Consider the following 9,276-nt stretch of genomic DNA (forward strand, 5'->3'; position numbering starts at 1 on the left):
TTCCGTAATAACCAGATTAGCCCTTTCTCTGTCGCTTCGTTCCGTTTCGCAAAGTACCAATACACACACAGGTATTGCGAAACGGAAGGAAACAAGAGAATATTATTTTATTTACATGAACCTTTTTAAGAATATCGAATAATCGGTTTGTGTTTATATAAATGTCGGGTTTGGTCTTGGAATTCATAAGCTATAAGCTTAATGAAACACTCTCGAATCCATTTGTGGAGGTAACCAGTATTAAGCAATGAATGTAAAGTTTCTTGCTCAAGGAAACAACGGCTTGCCCCTGTCAGGGATTGAACCCATGCGACTAGCGATCATTAGATTACTAGTCCTACCCGTTAACCACTCGGCCATGCCGCCACCTGACAGGGTTTGAACCCGCGCGGTCAGCAATCCTACCAGTCCTCGCCCACGCCGTCATTTTAAATTAGATTCTTTCTGTAATGAAAAATGATTTTCCTTCTAATTATACTCTTTATAGTCAGCATCTTGAATAACATTATACATACATGACCAAATTAGCATTTCCTATCTGGTTTCGTTCCGTTTCGCAAAGTTCCAATACCCACTCCGGTAAAGGTACTTTCCGAAACAAAACAGAAAGTAATCAAAGCACAGAAGGCGCTGAATTTGTTTGGGTCTCAGAATGTCAGAAAGTTGAAGGTTGTGAGATTATAAAACAATTTGTTTTTGTATAGTGCCACCAATGCTTTCCAGCGTTTTAATTGTAGTAGATTGGCTATAAGACTAATTGCAACACTGATATTCGATAAAATGTTTATTTGACTTAAACAATTTGAACTTCAGACCTCTCGCTTCCTAAGCGAGCGCGCAAACCCCTCGGCCACGGTGAATTTAAATGTTAACGGCCTGAAGAAAACCATATTATTCTATTTAGGGTTTGTAACGACGCTAACTGTTGTTTAACACTTGTGTAAATAATCATGGCGCTTATACAGAATTAAACAATTTTAGAAATTTTCGACCATTCGATAATTCTTTTGCTTGAAAATTAATCCGCCTGTCATGTGACCATATTAACGCAGTGATCTCTCCTAAAGTTTTCGGCCTAAGTATTACATATAAAGGGAAGTAACCGCTTCAAAAAAAGCGGACTACTTTCGGCACTTGCAATTAGCAGCATTAGAGTCTGAAATTTTGCTACCATTATTTGTTTGGTCTGACGACTTGCTTGCAGATTGATTATAGAAAGTTTCCCGCCATCTCCAGACATTATCTTGTAAGTCATTTTGTTCTCATCTTTTTTTTTCGACAAGCACGATGTTGCTTCTTAAAGGGTCCATATTTATCACTATTTTCATACCTGACTTTACTTATAAAATTATAATAATGAACTAATAGTGCAAAATTAATGTTTTAACTTTAATAATCTGACTTAACATTTCGTAAAACAATGTGTTCAAAAAATGACTCAGGACTTTAATAAGGAGATAACTAAAAGATCAAAAGAAAAAAAAACTCGTGAAATATTCAACTTTCATGGATGGGACATTGAAATATTGAATGAAATTGATCCAAGATGATACCCAGGATTTAAATGTGAATGTTAGCAGAAGACAAAAAAGTGTTTTACATTTAACTTTCTGCTAAAAGATTCAGAAATATATTAAAAGTCCCCTAACGGTTTAGCCGGAGGGGACTTAAGGTTTACCCTCCATCCGTCTGTCCGTCCGTCTGTCCGTCCATCTGCCAGTTCGTCCGTCCACAAAGTTTGACCACGCGATAACGCAAAAAGTACTGAAAATATTTTAAAGAAACTTGATACATGTTTATCACACACCCGTGCCGATTTTGCGACTTCGTAAATTGACAGATAGATAGATAGATAGACAGACAGACAGACAGACAGACAGACAGACAGACAGACAGACAGACAGACAGGCAGGCAGGCAGGCAGGCAGGCAGACAGACAGACAGACAGACAGACAGACAGACAGATAGATAGATAGATAGATAGATAAAATTGCAAAATACACAAAGCAAAGACTTCCTAAGATAGATAGATAGATAAAATGGCATAACTAAACATTGCAGATCTTCATTAGCAATTGCTGTTTTGTAATGACTAATGGAACGTCGGCAATGCCTTAACACATGTTTCTCGATACCTAACTGGTAGTGCTGAACTTGTAACTATTCTTAATCGAAATCTCCATGGTCAGTTTTATTCCATTATTCTGCCAATAAAAGATTATGGCGTTCCTTTTTCTTCAACAATAAATGTTTTGAGTAAGAATTTAACAGTCTAAATAACAAGTCCAAACTTTCAGAAAATTGCTCCCCATACCGTATGCTTGTAGAAAATGTATTGAACAGAATTCATTTGTAAATGTGACGATGAACAAACTATACGTGTTCATGTCAATTTTGTTGAAAAAACTTCTGTTCTGTTCTGTGTAGAGAAGTAATGATTGCATAAGTATGTCTTTTGAAATTCTTGTGTGGAATGGTTGAACAAATGTTGATGTTAAATTGTTTGTATGTGCAATAATTACAGGAAAGCAATTCTTCTTTATAATTAACTTGAAAAAGAAGTTGTATTTCAAGTAGAAATCATTTTTTACCTTTATACGCACAAAATCAAATATGATCTGTAAATTTGTAATTTCCTTTATATTTATTTTATCATATTTGTCACTTTTTCGCCATACTTAAAAGGGTAACATTTTGACCAAAGATTTGTGTTACGACATGTCTTTTGAAACTTTTTATTGGCTTACATGAACTAAACTTAGCCATGAAAACCTTTTACAATTACCAGTATCTTGTTAATTAATAATTAAATGTTTTGAATCACTCGATGTGCATAATGAATTTTGATTAAACAAATTAAAGAACGACGAACCATCTTAAATTATTTATTGATAAATGGATTCGTTCTAAAACGGCAAAGGTCTTAAAAACAGTAGTTACTTAAAACATTTTTTTATTCATGTGATATTCAGGTTATGTTTTGATATTAACAAAAAATGTTTACTTATTAATACAGGTTGCTGTCCTGGTTTTCACAATATAAATATACACGTGAACGCGGTCATTTTCTTCGTTTTAAGGTCATCACGACGTATATTCGAGTTGTGTTACCATAATCATCAATATTGTGGTCAAATAGTCTTTGAATAATTCTAATACCTTAAACGCCAAATAATGAATTCAACTACCATGTTTTTCGTTTAGGCGTCTTGTTGCTTATACCCCTGGCTTTAACGTTAAATGGTTAAGAAACGAGAACCAAGACTGAAAGATGTTTTATCCATCTATACTACTGAAAATAATCTACATATATTAATTATTTATGGTATTGTCACAGGGTGAGAAAAATATGCAGTCTGACCGGGACTCGAATCCGGGACCCTCGGAATACCGTTCCGCGGCTCTACCGACTGAGCTATCCGGCCGCTTACACATCTTGTCCCATAAATAGTGAACAGTTCTGAACCGTGACATACTCCCCTGCTATACACTTAACAAATCTTATAACTGTGCATGTATAAAAATCAAATTTTCTCAGATACTAATAAACATAGGTCTCTGAAATTTTTACCAAGTATAGTTCAGATATGTGAAATGATGGGTATCGATTTTTATGTCAGGGCGATTCGTATTTACTGAGAAATAGCGATGTGTGCAAGATTGCGCGAAAACCGAATTTCACATTTCTGTTAAATGCGTGTTTATAATGGGTTCAAAAAGGTCTAAATCTCTTGATTTCACTAAAATACAAACATAAAACATAGAATCACCGATATGGTATAATACTACAATGAATTCCAGGGCATTATGTCACTGTGATTTTAATATTTGCTTTATTGAATTTTAGTAAAGACTGGTTTTGTCGATCTCCGTAACGCGTTGTACCCAGTGTACTAAAAGCAATGCAAACACGATATTTTCATTAATATGAAAGTACCAAGAAAGTTTCTTTTAGTTTTAAAGTAAAATCTTAGTCAATATGTTTATTTGAGAAAATATTATGCAAATTTATTTTCAAAATGGGCGCCCGAAATGCAAATTCCCTTGCGTAATTTTTCTAGACGGCCTTTTTTCTTTCAATTGCAAAAATTCTGCAATAAATTTATGTTTTTTGGATGTCTTTATTTTTATAGAATCCTTGATGGTCAATAATAACTTCATTTAGCGCCAACCTGTCATCCTCACGTGCACGTTGTTGTTTATGTCATGTCACGGATGAACGCACACAACAAAAATAGCCGTAATTGCTGACTGTAGCATTGTAAAAATAAACCATTCAAACGATGAATTCCAAAATTTGGGTAAAAAATGTCAAGTAACAAAAAGGTTATTCACATTTAAAAAACTGCACAGTTATAAGTTTTGTTAAGTGTATTGAAATTCGTACTAGAATTTCACAGAGTTACAGAGCAATGTAAATTAAACTCTGAGCTCTGTATAGTCACGGTCCCCCGTTGGGCGCCAAATGTAACAGGGTGAGAAAAATGTGCAGCCTGACCGGGACTCGAACCCGGGAACCTCGGAATACCGTTCCGCGGCTCTACCGACTGAGCTATCCGGCCGCTTACACATCTTCTCCCCTAAATAGTGAACAGTTCTAAACCGTGACAGTATCAATTACAGGTCTTCTTTTATTGAATAATTCACTTTAAATTGTAAACATTTTATATACATAACATATAGTTTATTAGCATAATATGTGTTTGCATATATACCATTTACAATGCATGAAATACAGACATGAAATTTTTAACAGAAGCACGTGATAAATACAAAAAGGATAAGTATATTGATAAATTGTACATTCTGTCAATATATACACAAAACATATTATCACAAAGAAACAGATACACATATGCGTAAAAATAAGGAACTAAATACATGTGATATACAAAGCAAAAACGGAAATACTTGAAACAAATCAATACTTATTAGAGCAAAGTAGTTGAAAATAAGTAACTTAGTAAATTTATTTATCAATGTGATATTGCAGACTTGATAGAATATGTTGCGTTCGGGGAATGCCGCCTTTTCTTGTTGATCTTTATTCTCAACTACGCGTACAGCATTGGTCCTTGAATGTGTAGCATTAAACATATTGATCAAAATTATTGTATTTTAAAAACATCTTATGAACAATAAGATAAGAACGAACAATGGTACAGACTTGATTACTGAATGTGTCCATTTGTTGTTTTGTTACGCAGAATATTTTGTTGAATTTCGGTGGACCTTATTTTTACTCCGTTATCAACCGACTACTTATGCCACATGTTTTATTGAATGCAAGAAACATTGGTGTGTAATAGAAGGTACAATGTTTTAACATACTGATTGATAAAAGACAATCTAAGAACAAAGGTGAACTCTTGCTTACTGAACGCAGCAACACATTCCAAAAGGAAAAAAGGAAAGTTTTTTTTAGAACAATTAAATAAATATATGCAATAAATGAAAATACATACTTTGAAAATATTAGTCTTATGTTTCGTTGCTTATAATTATTTACAACAAAGGACATCAGAATTTAAAATGCTTATAATAGAAACATAGCATACTGGAATGTGTAGCTCAACCAAGATACGATTCAGCTTAAAATGATAACATTCAATCAAAACCTGATTTAAAGAATGCAAATTTAAATATAGAAAGGCAAAGCTAACCCGAAACTCTTCTTTTGTGACATTCGCTTTTCTCACCCTTTGGCCCTTTGGGTAAACCCATTTTACTCCGAAAATTTTAAATTTCATAAACAGTTAATTAAAACTGAGATCAAACCGATTTCCCTTTTAAAGGCCATTTTCGGGGATTGTCTTTTTTATTGGGAAATTTATAAAAAACTTTTTGATTGTACATGTTATTAAAAAATTTTTTCATCCCCTTTTCTTATATGGAAAAATTTTCATAATAAAAACGGGGAAAGGCCGAAATTTATATATAAAATTAGTTCATTACTCTTTGTGGGTTTAAGCAGATCCCTTAAAAATTTTCATATTTGATTTTTTTCAATATATCTATCAAAATTTGCTATTTTTTGGGAAAACGCTCATGTTCTTCTTTCTTCAGCGCAGAGATTACACATATTTTCTTTAAATTTAAAAATTTCAATTCATCCGGGTTCTGCCCAAAAATTTTTCACTCTGGTTTTTTATCACAAAAATCTGGGCGTATATGAAACAAAATTAAGATAGTTTTAAAGGGGAATCATTTTTGCCTCAAAAATCAATTTTTTTTCTAAACTTTAAAAAGGGTCTAACATTTGTTATATTGGAAAACTGAAAGAAATACCTTTTTTTGGTCTTAAAAAATAAAAAAAAACATTTAATTCAGTTGCCAAATTGGCTTTTAAAACGCTTTTTTTTAATTTTGTTTTAATTTTTTTTAAAAAAAAAATATGATTTTATTTTATTGAATATGTTAAGGGTTACTTTACATGTTTTGTATTTTTTCGGGTTTTTTAAATTGTCCAGCTAATATTCTCTGTTGGCTGCTGGTTTGAATCTGCCCTTTAGCCATAAAACCAAACTTTTTTGTAATCAAAAACCCTCCCCAAAATTTTGAGAATACCCTGGCAGTTTACGTTCCAACCCAAAAATTTTGTTAAATTTCTATAAAAAAAATTAATCACTGATATAATCAGAAAATTTTTGGAAAATAAAGGGCTTTGTAAATGTTCCTACTTCCTTTCCGTCTGAAAATAAAAAAAAAAAAAGTCATTATACAAAATTGGGGGTTTGCAAATGTGTATTTTAAAAATTAAAACGGGAAATTTCTTCCCAAGAAATTTTCAAAAAATTTGAACAAAAAAATTTTTGTTTTTAACAAATTTCATTTTTTTAAAATTTTTAAAAAAATATTTTTTTTTCTAATGCGGGAAATGAGCCATCTTTAAATTTTTTAAAAAAACAACCCTGCAATTTGGGGAGTGGATTCGATTGCTTTGCATGTAAACTTCTTCCAAACATTTTACAGCTACGCCCAACCTTTTCTTTTAAAAACCCTTTATTTGGTAAAAGAAATTTTTAATTTTTAAAGAACATAGTTTTTTCCCAAAATCATAAACTTTTGTTTAAAGCTTTTAAACCAAAAACTTTTTGGGTTTTTTGCTAAGCAAATAAATTTAAGCCCTTTTAAATTCGGGAAACATGTTTTGGAAAATTTTTCATGTTATGTTTCACATTAACCATACTGAAATTTTACTTTTAAAAACGAATGTTATATTTCAACAAAAATTATAAAATGAAAAACTTTTTCCATTTTTTACATCCCTAAAAAAAAATTAAACGATTTTACGATCCACAAATAAATTTTCTTTATGGGGATAAAGAAAAGTTTTTTTTAAGAATAAAAAATTCCTTTTTGTCGTTTAAAATTTGTATGAGAACTTTGGTTGTTTAAAAAAAAAAATTGGGTTAAAAAGGGCATTTTGGAATTCTTATAAGGAAAAAGACTGCCATGGACTTATGCAGTTCTCGGTCCAACTCCATACTGAATCATTGTGTCAATTGTCTACATGTACATATTCTGAACAAGGTATTTTAAACTAAACAAATCCAATATTTACCATTAAATTCATTATTATGATAGCCATTATAATCAAAAAGATGCTGGAAATCAAATGGCTGATAACAACTTTATCAACCATGTGAAAATCTCTGTTGTCCTCATATCCGAAACCATCAGCCATCATTGCCGATGTTGACAGCAACGCTAACCAGAAACTTTTAAATTCATCCTGCAACAATAAATCAACACCACAACATTTGCCGAGTCCCAAAGTATCTCTGTTTAAAACATATGTAAATGTAAATTTCAAAGAGGCAGATTCTAAAAAAGCAATGGATATCAAAACGATTTCCAAATTCGGTTTTATGAAAGTAGATCAAAGTTAGAGACTCAATTGAGTCTACTAATGAGGGGAAAAAGGGGGAACACCTTTCACGCTTAGGCTTAAACAGTATTCCATCCTTAACATTGTTATCAATAATTTGATGGACAAGAAAAATATCGCCATCAGTTGTGTAAATAATTTTATATATTTTCTGCGTTCTTTTTGTTATATTTCAAGTAACCTGACAAATCACAAATTCGCAACAATACGTTACTTATAACTTATTGTCTAGAATTCAAAATTCATTCACATATCTATATAATGATTAAATTAAACAAAAAAAACCAACCTGCTTTTTGCGGGCACACAGGAACGCTAAAGTAAAAGCTATTACAAAAATAAGAACGATTGGAAATATGTTACGTATAAACGTTTTTGTGATTCTTTTCAGCATAGAAACATAAATCCCAAGCCGGTCGAATTTCTCTACATAAGATAACAGGTCGACCCATGCCAGGAAAATAGCCACTGTGCCTAGAATCCACTGCCAGGGTCTTAAAATAAAAATACATATTTATGTTTTTGTTTTTTTCGGACCCAATTTTTAAATTTCATAAGAATAAAAATTTTCGGGAAACAACCCAATTAATCTAAATAGAAAAAAGGGAAAAACTTGCTGAGGTATTAGTAGGGAAAACCCCGGGGTTTTACACACGAACACAATAAACTACACATTTTTGAAATTCTTATAAAATGATGAAAAAAAAAAAAACCCCAATGTAAAAACATTTAAATTTTTAAACCCACAAAAAGTGATAAATTTTTTTCACCTGTTTTGGAGTAAATTTCGCAAACACTCGGTGAAACCCGTGTTGTCTGACCGGTCTTTATTTTTGTATTTTTAATTTTTAAATAAAAAAATCCCTTCATTTTGTTGATCTCATCCAAATTTAAAGCGGAAAAAAATTCTTTTGAGTCATTTAGCGGAAAAAAGGGTTTTTAAAATTTCACCTCCTAAAGGGTTTTTGGGGGCCACCCCGTAAGTCGCCCAAAGGAAAAAGCAATCCCGGTTTGTTTTAAGCTGTCCACTTAATTGTTTTTGCTTTTAAAACCCCCCCAAAACCCGAAAGTCTTTTCACAATAGGGATAAATCTGGGGAATAAAAAAAGAGAAAAGTCATTTTTTGGGATGCTTTATAAATTTTTCTAGTTCTAATTTTAAAAGGGGGAAAATTTTACCTAAGGGGGTTGCTAAAAAAAAATTTTAAATATTAAAAATAGCTTTTTTAAAAATAAAATTTGACTTTTACATGATTAAATTGATTGTTTTAGACCCCAATTTTTTCCCAATTTTGGGGATCATACTTTTTTCTGATTAGTAAAAAATTACGTATTTTTAAGGGAAAAAAGGGTTTGAAAAAAATTGAAAAGTGGGGGGGAATTTAC

General features: G+C 31.9%; 1 protein-coding gene across 1 annotated transcript in view; it reads right to left on the reverse strand.

Annotated features, from left to right (window-relative positions):
* The window catches only part of LOC132733519 (transient receptor potential cation channel subfamily A member 1 homolog), a 93,276-nt gene that overhangs the window by 64,521 nt on the left and 19,479 nt on the right, over window positions 1-9,276 (reverse strand). The window lies entirely within an intron of this gene.

Source organism: Ruditapes philippinarum, unplaced genomic scaffold, assembly GCF_026571515.1.
Source record: "Ruditapes philippinarum isolate M1 unplaced genomic scaffold, ASM2657151v2 ctg5878_1_1_1_1, whole genome shotgun sequence".
NCBI lineage: Eukaryota > Metazoa > Mollusca > Bivalvia > Venerida > Veneridae > Ruditapes > Ruditapes philippinarum.